This window comes from Symphalangus syndactylus, chromosome 12 (assembly GCF_028878055.3).
Source record: "Symphalangus syndactylus isolate Jambi chromosome 12, NHGRI_mSymSyn1-v2.1_pri, whole genome shotgun sequence".
In the NCBI taxonomy this organism is placed as follows: domain Eukaryota; kingdom Metazoa; phylum Chordata; class Mammalia; order Primates; family Hylobatidae; genus Symphalangus; species Symphalangus syndactylus.
The window spans coordinates 97,133,918-97,148,704 of NC_072441.2; the positions used below are offsets into that span (position 1 = coordinate 97,133,918).

Below are 14,787 nucleotides of genomic sequence, written 5' to 3' on the forward strand. Positions count from 1 at the left end.
TTCCTTGATGAAGACATAAGGCCTACCTTTAAGAAATTTGTTTAGTGCAGTAGCAGAAAGTGAAATGGGCCAGGCACAGTGGCTCATGCCTGTAATGCTAGCACTTTGGAAGGGCAAGGTGGGCGGATCACTTGAGGCCAGGAGTTTGAGACCAGCCTGGTCAACATGGCAAAACACTGTCTCTACAAAAAATACAAAAATCGGCTTGGTGTGGTGGCAGACACCTGTAATCCCAGCTACTTGGGAGGCTGTGGCACAAGAATTGCTTGAACCCAGGAGCAGGAGGTTGCAGTGAGCTGAAATAGCACCACTGTGCTCCAAAACAAGAAAATTAAAATGAAATTGCTCTGTATGGGGTGTTTATAATTGATTGCATAAATAAGCATATAAATATTATTTATATTATACAATAATTTATTAATATAATATATATTTATGTTATTTTTATTATTTTATATAAATAATTTATATAAAAATCCTATGATAAAAAGGAAATCTAGGCAAAAGACCATATAAAAATCTAGATTTCTACTGATCTCTTCAAACACTGAGAACATTGTTTTTTTTTTTTTTAATCTGACAGTAAAATTAAGTCACAGAATAGACAATGGGTTCTTCTGGAGTCAAACAATAAAGCTGTGGCAAAACATAGTCCCCTGTTGATAAATTACTGAATTTATTCACAGTGGTTCTCCATCCCCCTCTCCATCCTTGGTTCACTAATAAAGAATGTGCTTTAAATAAGCTATATGCCTCCCCTTTTTCCCAAGGTATAACAATTAATGGCATTAGTAAAAGACTCTACATAAATGTGTTGATGCCAATGCTGGAGCACAGGCTTTAGAAGTCAGACAACCTTGATTAGATTTTGAGTGTACCACTTATTAGGTATTAGTAACTTGGGCAAATTGCATAATCTTCCACTTTCTCATAAATTACAATATTAATTCCTCTCCAGCTTTGTTTTGTTTTGTTTTGTTTTGCTTTGAGGATTAAAAGCATCTAGCTGTGGCTGGCACACAGCGGCCATTCACCTGGTAATGTGCTCACTCCCTTCCCCCACCTTCTTACCTTCCTTCTATAAGACCTACTGTAAACAGAATGTCATGGGGCTGTAATGTATTCCACTGAAGATTATGGAGTACCAAGATACAGCCCATGGAAGAGTAAACTAACCAGAGACAGAGTCAAGAAACCCAGGATGAATAAGATCAAGGCAGAGCTGATTACGGATAAACGTTGACATTATTTTCAACTTTGAATGTGCTAAATCCCACCATTGTGGGTTTCTCCTGATTCCCCGTACTTTATTATAATCCCTCACTGAATGTACCGTGAGCAATCCTGGCATTTGATCTGATCCAGGCATTTGAACAGCAGAATCAAAACGGTCAACTTGAAAAGAGGAAGGGAGATAAACAAGGCTGGAGAAAGAAGAGACCTAAGAGTTCTACCTGTTTTTGTTTTTGTTTTTCCAGGAAATAGAATTGGCAATTGTAAATGACAGATTGAACCTAAAGGAAGAATAGAGATGTTATTTCTCTCATAGTCTATCATACTGGAATGCAGACAGAGAGCTGCTGCTGCAACATGGCCAAAGGACCCTGCCTGGGTGCTATTTGCAGGACACCAAAAGCCCCTAATAAACTAAACGGGCCTAAAATTCCCCATTACTAGTTTCACATTAAATGAGGCACTGATCCCCAAGGAGTCCCTAGTGCCTGTGTACACAACAGAACACAGAATTTTGAGGGAATGAGCACGGGACATGGGAGTTCTGATGGCAGGGATCTCACTGGCTGAAAATGCACAAAGAGGTTGAAAGCTGCCAAAGACAAGTTAACACACTCCATGGCTTTGTCTGGCCTGGGCTTGGGGCTCTCATGGAGGTTACAGAGTGTTCAAGACAGCCCAGAACTGCCATGTGGGGGAAATTCTCAGCCAACCTCATCTTATGACCATCCTTGTAGTCAGGACTGCACAATTCTTCTCATTTTGTGCTTGCTCTGAGCCTACCACCCATCAAAATTCTGTTTATTTCAACCTTTACTAAGACAGGAGGGATTTGAGGTACACTGTTCTAATTCCCAGCGTTTCATTATGAAGAACAGGTTCCCATTCAGGCTAATTTTAGAAAAGAGGGTTTTAATGTTGGGATACAGAAATCTCACAGGAATCCAAGGATAGGGCTGCTTGGTACAATGGGCCCCGTGAGAAGAGGAACTGAGAAGATGTTCAGAACTCTGGCAGAAGCTGCTAGCGGTCTTCCAGTGTTCATTCTTCTTTTCTTCTTAGTAATAAAACCCTGTGTGCTTTATGTGGGCACATGGCTGCCAGTTGCACACTACAGTCCCCAGCCTGCCTTGCAGTGAGGTATGACAATGTGAGTAATGAGGTATAAATGGAAGTGAGATGTACAAATTTGGCATCATCTTCTTAAAGACAAAACCACTTGTCCTGGATTTTCTCCTTGCAGTAAGACAGAATGCAGATGCAATATTGACTCGGGCTCAGTCAAGCAAAGGAGGACACCACCACTGGGGATGCGAGAATAACAAGACAGGAGAGCAGGCTCTCTCAATACTCACACAGCAGAGCCACCATTCCAGCCTGGATTGTTCACTGCCAGGCTGTTACAAAAGAAAGAAATAACTGCTATTTTCTTTGATTCCCTGTATTTTTGGGTCTCTATTACAGCAGCTTGGCTTACATCTTGCCTAACACAAGAATTGAGGGCTAGCTTATAGATGGGGCTTCCCTTGAGTCAGTGCTCACTCCAGTCCACTCTGCTATAGCTGGGTGGAAGGGGCACCATAGTAAAAACAGCAGTTTAGGTAATGCTTCCGGCACATGTCTATAGATCACATCATGAGGCCAGTTCACTGAAGAAGCATTTGAACTCAGGATCTGTCAGGTTCCTGAAAATCCTCTACCAGGAATATACTAGCTCTGGAAGCATCATATTCTAAAATCCTCAGTGATTATGTTTTCTCAGTGCAAGTCATCAATTCTCTGGCATCCAGTGCTCAGATCATGTCTAATTACAGCACTGGGGACTTTTATATATAGTTCTGGTTCTCAAACTCTGGCACACATCAGAATCAACAGACCCCCACCCCTAGAATTGTTCACTCAGTAGTTCTAGAATGGGGCCAGAGAATTTACATTTCTGCTAAGTTCCCAGGTCATGCTGATGCTGCTGGTCTGGGGACCACACTGTAAGACCCACTTATACACTGCATGTACTACTGCCCCATGTGATGTAGGGAACACATACAGCTGCCACTGGCATAGTATACAACATCTTAAAGCCAGATGCTAATAGGAACACCAGACTTTCTACTATTTTAGAATATTCAAAATACAAGGATGCATCTCCAGTCTGTGACTTGGTAACTAAACAAAAATGTAATTTATTTAACAAATATTGTAAGTACGTATTCTGTGTCAGGCACTGGAAGCCAGCCATGGTGAAACAGACAAAAATATCAGACACTATTCAGCTTAAATTCAAAAGGGAAAAGCTATCATGTATTGATTTCTATTAGGTCTTAAGGCCTTAATTCTCTCAAGTTCCCACAATGAAAATAAAATACAGATGGCATTATTTCCGTTTCCAAGATGAGAACGTGGAGCCTCATATAGTTAGGTAACTTTCACAGCTTCAGATGGCTGTGTCTTGGAAACCCATGCACTTTCCACAGCACCACAATGAAATATATGTGGCTAACTCTACAAAGGGGCTCTTAGATAAAATCCCCTATGTTTTGTCATCAAAAAATTTCTTTTTTCATTACCATAACCCAGAAACATCCCCGAAAAGCTGAGGACCTTGAAAGTGTAAGGTATCAAGTGCTGTGATGGGAGGATCATAGATTTCAAGAAGGGAACAGTTTATACCTCTTGCCAACAACCCACTTTCTAAACCATCTGGCCAGGTAAGTTACTGCTAGGTTGCAATAAACTTTTGGGGTTCAGAAGAAGTTTACTTTGAACATCAACCTTACATTAAACTAGCAAGTCTCCTGGTTAAAACTGGAGATTCCTCCTTCAATGATTTATTCAACATATATTTCCTGAAGCTTTTATGTTCCAGCCACTGTGCCGGAAACTGTGGATAATTCACAGGCAAAATAATACTTCGTCTCTCTTTTTAAGGACGTCGCAGTTTGAATATAGACCTTCCTCTTAGTTGTTCTCCAGGTACTGTGCTTGAGTCCTTCTTAGGGATATTTTCTTATGTTTTGAATACTTCATGGTTTGAATTTTTAATCTTTATTCATAACCCCAATTCATACATCAGCTCATTCTGTTTTCTTTTTAGTGGGGCTATTAATATATAAGAGTTGGATATTTGGCAAGATAGCATAATAAACTATTTTTAAAAGAGAAATGACAATGATTATTCAAAACCTTGTTAAAATACTAAAAAGAGGAGGTAAAACCTGGGGCAATGGGAGAAAGGACAAAATCCTTGGAAGGTAAAGAATCTATGATCCTTAAAGAAAGATAGGAAGCTGCCCTCAAGATGAGACAGAGAAGGAAAGAATCTTAGAAGAGGAAGAAGAGGCCTTTGGTGTTGAGTTTAAAAAGCAACTGGGGTGGGCAGAAAGAAAGAAAGACCAAAATGTTCAGTATAACTCTTGTTTTAAAGGGCTTTCACACCATTTGTTGTTAAATTGTATGTTTAGACCTCACTCAGTGTGGTTGCCCATGTGGATTTTTAACTTCAGAACAATTATACTCCAATTATTTTAATTTTAAAGAAAACAAGGATTAAAGTGCATCAGCTCACTTTAATAGGTGACCATATGTGTGATTAAATTTGGAGGCTGGAAATCAGACTTAAGGTTCCGTGGAGGACTTAGGTTTTGCCTCAGAAACCCCTCAACAAGGATTTCCTGTTACTACTCTACCTAAGAGAGGAGGTTGGTTGGCGGGAGGGCAGATAGTGAGCTACCGGGTGACAATCAAGTCTTGATTTCTTTCTTTAAATTTGTCTGTGCACAGGTGCTACCGTGAACACACATTGTTTCATTCCACATAATCTGGACTCCCTAAGCTCAATTAACAGCTGTCTCCAAATTTTCCTTGGCATCTTCGGATCTCAAAGAGAAAGTTGTTTTATAAGTTTCTTCTCTCTAAATGTAAGCAGACTGAGGTAGCTCTTGAATACAACAGTCTTATCCTGAAGGCTCATTCTTGTGCACAGCATGGGCCCCTTAATAATATCTATACTGTACTGTCTTCCCAACTGCAATGGGCTTCTCAAATACTGTGGTGTGTGCAAATTACCTGGGAAGTTTATTCACATGAGGATCCCAGGTACCTCCTCAGATACCTTAATTCAATAGGGTTGGGATAAAGTCCAGGAATCTGCATGTTAATGGAGCTAAGCAGGTAAATCTGATATAGACAGTTCACGTCAATATATTGATAAACTCTATAATTGCATTAGGGTTGGAGACAAATGTGCAGGTGCAGCGACTTCATGGATTCACCTAAATTCACTGAGTGCATACTATGTACCCATCACTGTGCTAGACACAAGGGATACCAAGGTGGAAAAAGCTAGTGCTCATAAAATTAAAGTCTCAGCAAATAATCACATGAATGAAAAATTATTATCTGTGACGAATGGCACAAGGAAGAGTTATACAATGACAGGGAAACCTGTGGCTAAGGCATTTTTTTTCTTAGAAGTCAAGGAAGTCTCCCCTAAAGACTCCAGAGGTGTTATCTTGCCAAGAGGGGAAAGACAAACATTCCAGACACAGAAGAAATAGCATGTGCAAAGGTCTTGTGGCCATGGGGAGTTTACAGAGTCGGAGAAGCAACCTAGTGTCCTCAATAATGTGTAGTCCAATGCTGGTCAACTCTAATACAAGCTTCCAAGTGTCACTGTGATATTCCATCCTTCTGGAAGGCTAGTGAAATTGAAGGACTAGTGATCTGCTGAAAGTAGCTATTAATTTACAGCTAAATGGGAACTGCACTAAGCCCTACTGTCAGTTAACATGCTGAAACTGACACCCAGCTGGCATGCTGGGGCTGAGTAACCACACCCTGCCCGGCTACAACTTGTACTAAGAATGGACAATAGCTGTCTAAATCCCACAAGTCCCCAAAGAGGCTGACAGATATTGCAGCCATGATTGCAACAGGAAGTAGGGAAGGGTGGTGGGTGGGCAGAATATTAACAGAGCCAGCCCTTGCCAACTGGGCAATGTCACAGGCTGTGCCATGGCAAGGCATGCATCTGTTTCTGTGCACTCTTTTTGAGATTTTTCTTCAGCTCTATGCCCCTGTCATTTCCATAGCCATGTCTCCTGACCCCAGTGGCCTGAACTCTTCCAATGGTTTGCTCTTCAAATGGCTTGTCTTTCTTACCACAAAAGAAAGAGACTTGATCTTCTCATTGGAGAATAAAGTATGAGACAATGGGCCCCCTCCCAGGATTCGTCTTTGAAAAAGGCTTTGACAATACTAACACAAAACAGCGCATCCATATGTGTCAAGTTTCTCTGCATCACTGTGGCAGAGGCAGTGACAGAACCTCTAATTTTTAACAAGGGACAAGTGCCCTGAGTAAAGACTGTATTTCCGAGCATCCCATATGGCTAAGTGTTGTCCTGAGGCCAAGTTCTGACCAATGATATAGGAGCAGACGTGTAGGACATCTAGGATGGATGTTTCCTTGAAGGGTGGTTGGCACTTCTGTTTTTCCCTTCCTCCACCCTGGATGTGATGACTGGTGTCCATAAATGCAAGGAACATGTAGAAGGGATGTAAAAAGATGAGCTGGAAGGGGCTTGGCTCCCTGAGGACTTATTGGAATAAAGCCATCATCCCAGTCCTGGACTACCTACCTCTGGACTTGTAAGTCAGAGGGAAATAGAATCCCATGATGTTGAAGCTGCTGTTATTTTGGGTTTCTGTTACAGCCACACCTAACCCTAACTGATAAAGCTATCATGGGGATTTTTTTTTCTCTTTTTCTTTTTTGATGGAGGATCACAGTGAAATTTTTTCTTGGAGTCCCTCAAATGTAGGCAATGATATTCTCCATCTTCATGTGTGGCTGTGTGGTTTAACCCAAGCAGAATCATGAGATGGAAAATGAACATGGACTGGAAGAATGAGGCCTCAGTCAGAGACCAGCCCTGCCCCAAGCTCACCAGCCATTTTTCCACTCTAAGTTTTCACTTTCTCATATGAAAAATCGCCTCTAAGTTCTCATACAAATCTGATAGTTTCTAAGACTTGGCAGGCTCAGTTTCACCCAACCCCTGCACCAATCTGCCAATGAAGGGAAATTATTATTAGGATGAAGGGTTTGCATCTCACCAACAGGTTACGTTTTAAAAATCCATATGTTACCTGTTTGGAACTTGCAACACATTTTTCTATAGGTCGATAACATACATGAAGGTTAGCTTTGCAAGCACACTCCTAAAAGATATTTAATTAACTCACAGTTAAACTATAGTGCTGGGAGGATCATGGAACCAAAAAAAAATAAATTGTAAAAGGTTGACACTGGGGAGTAAAGTACTCAATTTCAAATTGGAGGAAGGGGTAGAAGCATCTTTTCTTCCACCCATGGCGGAGAAGGAAGCTGTGTTTGGTGCTGAGAACAATACCTGTATTCTGTGTCCTGGAGGTGAGAATAATCATTTCCAAGTAACTGCACTTTTTTCCCATAAGGGGTAGGAAGAGTAGCCTGTGTGAGGACTGAGGGGAAGGGCATGGCAGGCAGAGGGGAAGCCCTGTGCTTTGGAGGTGAGAACAACACTTCCATTTCACATCTAGATGTGCATGAAAGCTAAGAAAATGGGAGTCTTGATATATTTCAAATATCCTATGAGATCACTGCCTGGTTTCCTTGAGTCTAATTCTAATTTCATTTGAAATGTTGTCCTGTAGGGGAAAGGCCATTTTCTGAGCATGTCCAAGTTTCCTTAAGCAAACATTATGCAGAAGCCATGGGAGAAGCAAAAGGAGGAAGAATGCTGTCTTTCAGGACAATGGTGTTTTACAGTTATGCTTGACTTTTCCCATTGGCCATCGCGGCATAGAGCCGAGCATCACCCACTTCAACCCAGGAGCGCAGCAGTGGAGAAACAGTGAGGAGGGAACCTGATTTCCTTTGCTAGAGGAACTTGTATCTTTCCTTCCTATCCCTTATGAATGGGGGAGTGATAGGCATGACGTCACAGTTCCCTGATGAACTTGGATCTGCTTCACTTCAGTTCTTCTTTTAGAAAGGCCTGTCTATGGATAAAGAAAATGTGGCACATATACACCATGGAATACTATGCAGCCATAAAAAAGAATGAGTTCATGTCCTTTGCAGGGACATGAATGAAGCTGGAAACCATTACTTTCAGCAAACTAACACAGGAACAGAAAACCAAACACCGCATGTTCTCACTCATAAGTGGGAGTTGAACAATAAGAACATATGGGCACAGGGAGGGGAACATCACACACTGGGGCCTGTCCAGGGGTGGGGGGCTAGGGGAGGCACAGCATTAGGAAAAATACCTAATGAAGATGATGGGTTGGTGGGTGCAGCAAACCACCATGGCACATGTATACTTGTGTAACAAACCTGCACGTTCTGTACATGTATCCCAAAACTTGAGTATAATTAAAAAAAAAAAAGAAAGAAAGGTCAGTTTAGGGAGTCTATACTCAGGACAACTTGAATCTATGCTCCCAGGTAGACATTTAAAAAAGAAAAGAAAGGAAGGAAGAGAAAAAAAAAGGGCAATCTTGACCCTGCACTTATAAGTCTTATCTTTTCCCTGTTAAAAAAAAAAAAAAACAAAAAAAAAAACTAGGCCTGGTGCAGTGGTTCACACCTATAATCCCGCCACTTTGGGAGGCTGAGGTGGGAGCATCAATTGAGCCCAGGAATTTGAGACCAACCTGGGGAAAATAGTGAGACCTCATGTCCACAAAAAATAAAAAAATTGGCTGGCTGTGGTGGCGTGTGCCTGTGGTCCCAGCTACTCTAGAGGCTGAGCTAGGAAGATCACTTGAGCCCAGGAGGTTGAGGCTGCAGTGATCCATGATCACACTACTATACTCCAGCCTGGGCAATAGAGACTCTGTCTCAAAAACAACAAAACAACAGCAAAAACAAGCCCCTTTGTCCCAATCAAAGGAGTGCTCTCATTCTACCCTAATGAAATGCATCCTGTGTTTCTGTGCATTTGCACATGCTTCCCCTCTGCCCACGCCTTTCCTCTCACTTCCTCACACAGGCTAATTCTTCCTTGTCCAATGTCCCTATCTTTTGGAAGTCATCCCAACTCTCAGGAGGACTAAGTCCTGTGGGCTCTCCTAGCACCCTAAGCAAATTTCAGGCTGTTCCCACATGACAGAATAAACTGCTTGACCGTCTTGACTCTCCAGTGACCAGCACACTGTGAGGTCCATCAATATTCGGTGAATTAGCAAACAAATGTTCCTTCCTGCCTGGTATTATCTCAGGCACCATCAATATTTCTGTACAGGATTTACCTCTTGCACAAAGGGTATCTCTTCTCTAAATTCCCATTGTATCTCTTGTTTGTGGTATTCATTGTGAAACACAATCATTTAGCACCTTGCATTGTTGTTCACTCATTTCTGTGTATTTTGCTCCCCAACCAGAATGTTTGCTGCTAAAATGTCCAGACTATATCTCAGATGTCGTGTCCTTTGTTATTCCCGCAGTTTCTAATATAATACTATACACACAGCAGGCAATCGATGAATGATGGATGGATGAGTGCATGAATCCAAAAAAACGTTTCTTTAAATTGTGACCTCCATGAAGATTTACATGATCTTGGAGAGATTTTTAACATAAAAAATAAACCAGCCTTTACATGACAGCACCCATTTGGTGCCATAAGCTATGCTTGCACTTTCTACGGGTATACATTTTCCCCCTGAAGTGGCAGTTATATCTAGTGGATCTGAGCCTGGTCTCTGGAGCTAGACTGCCTGGGTTTGAAGGTGGCCTCCCTTCTTGCTAGCCTTAGTCTATAAGAGACTTGGCTGCTTCATTTGTAAAATGAAGATGATACTAATAGGACCTACCTCATTACGTTGTAAGAAAGGTAATATAAAGTAGAAAACAGGGGAGGAGGGAAGGTAATCCACATTAAATACTTGGCGTAGTGTCTGGCTTCTAGTAAGTGTCTGATAAATGCAGTTATCAGTGTGGCTTCTAAGATGATGACAGTAGGTTTAAATGGAACAAGAACTCTTAGAGAAGCCAGGGCTCAATCATACTGGTCTTTTCATTAGTCCACTTATTTATGCGGGCAGTGTCCTTGGTGGTATCACTGTAAAGAAAGGTATAGCAATGACTTTTAGAACTAAGAAGTTAAATTCCCTGGTGGGATGTGTCATGCTATGTAACTGGACAGGAGGCCCATCAGGTACGCAGGATGCATTTCAGTAACGTCTTAGTAAAAGGAGTGTGCCTTCTGCTGGGATGATTGGGTGCACTGACATGTGCATGATACATATGAAAGACTGAATGTTATCATTTATTCATCAAAAAACATGCTGTTAGCTAGCCAGAAAACAGATACTGCAAACAGCCGGTTTGCCTAAAGGATTTGCTCCTTCAGATCACAAAACCTCCTCATTACTCAGTACAGAGATGAGTATAAATTAAGTTGTAAGTTAGTTTATGCAAATTATTTTACATTTTCCTGCCTCCCAGCTCCTCCCAGAAGTAAAATAAGTGCAAAACAGTCTCTTTTCATTTCTTCCCTTTGTTTTGATCCCGACAAACTAAACACATTATTTCTAGAAAGATGTGGAAAGGTACAGCGCCCCAGAAATAAGAAAAGTTAGTATATTTTATGGGGTATAAAAGGTTCTTTATTCTGTGTGTTTGTTCGCCTACCTGTCATCCTGCTTATCTGAAAGTGCCTGTCTGCCTTACACCAGGCAACAGCTAAGCAGCCATTTAATCCTGCATGACTCCCTCCTCTGTATCTTGACCACATCACAGGGAGGAACCTACACCAAGGCAGTCAGCAGGCTTAGGTTTCCCAGCAACCTGTGACCTGGCTGGAAAATGTGAACTGTGCCAATCCGATTCCCTTTGCCTGGAATCCAGACTAGAAGCAAGGTAAGCTTTGCCAGTTAGCCATGGGAACTGCAGCTGCAGGATCATGAGAAAGGCAGGACCACAAGAACCTCTGCCAATTGACCTGCATGGAAAACAAAGTTGGGCACTGGGAGAGCTGAAGAAGCAGAGAAAGTCAGGGTTGGTTAGAAGGAAGAAGCAGCATTTAGAGTTCAGTTGAGTCATTTCAGCGGGTAAATGCTAGAATAGCCAGAACCAAGCTCTCTGGACCCTGGCCTAGCACCATCCCAGGACAGTCCTCGTGAGGACAGCGTTTACAGTACCCTGTCCTGGAGATCAGGGATGGATGGCCCCTGCCCTTATTGCTTCATAGGTATCCGTTTGACTTGTGTTAGATTTTGAGGGAGAGGGTATCTCTGTTTTTTTGCAAGTACAAGAGATTTTTCTAAAATACTTACTTGGTGTCAGTGTTAGAGGGGCGTTGGCTCAAAAAAGCCATGAAGACGTAGCTTTGTGATAACAGTAGTTGGCAAGATGATAATGTCCAGATCATACACAAATATTAGCTCCACTGAACTCTGATCTCCTCAGAACCAGGGTACCTGCTTTAAAGAGGACATGAGCAAATGAGAAATCATGCAGATGAAGGCAGCAAGTATAATGAAGAGGGTTGGAAAGTTTCTCACACAAGTACTGAAGAAACGGGAGATTTTTTACTAGAAAGAGTGAAAATTAGGGAGACAAAGGATGTTTCTAATATATGTAGAGCCGCCATGTGGAAGATATACCAGGGTTGCATTTTGTTCCTCTAAAAGCAAGAACTAGGATTGGACAGAAGTTATAAGGAGCTAGGATTTAGCCCAGCGTTTCCCAACAATGGAATGAGAGCTGCAAGGTAGGGAGTATACAGTCTCTGGAGGTGTTCAACGAGAGGCCAACTGACCAGCTACCTTGTCGCAGGAGAGCGGAGTTTGTACTAGAGAATATCTGATATTATCTTCAGTGTTAATACACAATGAGTTTATCTACAATGACTATATATTACCTCTAGGCTCTAAACAAACGCTGCTGAAAGAAGCTGAAGATCAAGCAGACCATAAAATAGATATTCCTCCTTATCTCTAGAAGACTCCAAGTGGTCCAGCAAGAGAGGAGTCATGAAATACCTCAGATCCTCTCTCATCTACGTTCGTCTCTGGGGCTGTTGAGACCATGCCTCTGCCAGGGGAATGATGTCGTGGGACCTCCTCTTATTGAGATTAGCCTCTCAGAAGGGTGTCTGCTCATTGCCTTTTAAGCAGATGGAAAATTCTGGAAAGGAACTTTATTTTTTTAAGCTTAGAGGAGGTGCTGGTTGGTGCCAATTTTCCAAGGAAAAAGCCAAATTCAACCAATTTACCCCCCACTGGAGGAGTACAAAAAAGCAGGCAAGCTAAGTCTGAAAGCTCTAATAATGGTTTAGCACCACTTATCCATGGGCCTTCAGGCCTACCACCTACTAATCATGCAAGTAAGTTCAGATTATTGCAAAGACCAGACGCCTCTGCGATCCCACTAGAACAAAAATCATTCTCTGTGTGTCTTCTTTTCTGTGCCTGCCTTGGTCACCTCCACTATCCACGTTTAATAATTTGGCAAAGGACATGGCAGGTGGAGAGAAATGCCAGTATTCTCACTATATCAGGGATGCTTTCTGGACTTTCTCTCAAGAAACAGGAAACAGCATAGCAGAAAACAACTTCTGGGAGTCTGCTAGTCAAGGCCTGGGAGCCAAGGTGATAAGCGGGTAACCTACCATTCCCACTGATGACAGGAATGGTCCACTTACCAACATCCCTAGCAAAAAAAAAAAAAAAGTCCTTTTTTGTTATTTCCATACTATGTCCTCACACAAGGATTCGATTCCAGATCCAGTAAAATAGGAAAGTGCCAGAACAGAATGCCTTCAGATGAAAGAAGTGAAGGGATAGGGTCTAAACTGCAGCAGTGCTAAATTATTGTTAGAAACCAGAACCATTTTGGAGAATTATCTGGTTTTCTGTCAAACGGGCCAGGTCCATTGTGCAGCACAGAATGAAGCCCCAGAGCAATCCGGCATCCTTGTGTGATGGTAAGGCACTCAGCCCAGCCCCATGTTAGGTGCAACTCAGGTATCTATGCATGTCCTGGCCAACGTGGCAAGTCCAGCAGATTTCCCAGTGCTCGTCCTCTCCCAGCCCTCTTTGTCTTCCATTGCAGAGCTGTGCATTCCACTGCAAACAGAGCCTGCCATTGAGCCATTTTTCTCTGCACTGCACATAGTTTCTGCTGCCAGGATGAGTCACCATGCAACACATACCCTCATCCCCTCCACGCTGTACTTAAAATACTCTAGGGCTGGCCAAACAGAACCCCACTGTGAGTGAGCACGTGTGTGAAGGTGGGATTGGCAGCTCAGCCCTGCGGAGCCCTCTGCAGAGCAGTCTGCATTGTGTTTGGCCGAGAGATTCAGAGAGCCAATATTTGGGGAGGGGCAGAGAGGGGAAAGTCTGTTTTTCAAATCTGGTTCGACCTCACGCAGCCTGCCAAGTTGCACCCTCTCTTTTGCAGGCACCCTCACTTTAGCTTCTCTGAACAGAAGGATCTTACTGCTAGGGGTTGATTTGTCCTGCCTCTTCTCCCAGCCCAGCTTCTGACTGGCCACCTTGCTACAAACAGGACTGCTCTGTCCTGCTTTTTACCTGCCAGCCTGTCTGCCTCCAGCGTAGATTTTTCTTCAATCGCAACAGCATCTATTCATTTCCTGAGTTGGAACTTGTCATCCTCACTGGGACGGAGGTCTCTCACCGCTCTCCTGCCATTCCTGCTCTCCGCTTCCCCTCATCCACCCACACACAGAGCACTAACCTTGGGCAGAACCAATCACAGGACTCCAGAACCATGCCTCTTCCCCAGCCTGCACTGAAAAAAGGGATTAAAAATTGTTCTCTTCCTCCTGAGCCTTTAAACTGAACTGAATAATTTCTTTCTCCTTTCTGCAGAGAAACACTGGATTTCCATAGGCATTGATTGAAAAGTTGTCTTAGTTCCCCATGGTCCACACCCTCTTCCACGCCCAGCCACACACTCCACCTGCCGGGGCACTCCTCCCTTTGGAGAACCACACATGTTCCGCTTTCAACCTGCTGCTACAGCACCCTTCACAGAAGGGGCCTTGGAACAAAAGCCCAGCTCAGCACAGCCCAAAGGGACATAACGTACTTGAGTTATTCATTACTTGAGTTGGAGGAGGTCACAGAGCAGGAAGCACACTGGAAAGCAAGGGGAAAGGTGGCAGAGAGGGTGGGGAATGCGTCAGGGTGACCTTCTAGGGGCTGATGGGAACTCAGAGTCCTGGTACGGGGTGGGTATCAGAGTGGGAAGGTGACAAAGTCATAACAACAGTCCCAAGGTTAGCCAAGGTCAAATGGAAACAGCTGATTATAATTAAGCTAGCTACTTAGTAGCTCTTGCCATGCCTCAGGCACTGTGCTTAACACTTTCCCGTATCTCTCCTTTTATCCTTGCAATAATGTATCACTTCAATTTTATGGCAGAGGGAACAGCCCTGGAGAGAACAAGTGACTTGCCCAAGGTCACCCAGCTAGCATGCATGAAGCTGGGAATGTGAATGTAGGTCTTTACCAGCTTGTTCTGTGTGGTGAAGT

General features: G+C 42.9%; 1 long non-coding RNA gene across 1 annotated transcript; it reads left to right on the plus strand.

Moving 5' to 3' along the window:
* The first annotated feature begins 3,184 nt into the window (after positions 1–3,184).
* On the plus strand, positions 3,185–9,903 carry LOC134734529 (uncharacterized). The gene is made up of 3 exons (XR_010117625.1): positions 3,185–3,392; positions 3,808–3,938; positions 7,927–9,903. It is a non-coding gene; the product is annotated as an uncharacterized lncRNA (long non-coding RNA).
* The last annotated feature ends 4,884 nt before the right edge of the window (positions 9,904–14,787 follow it).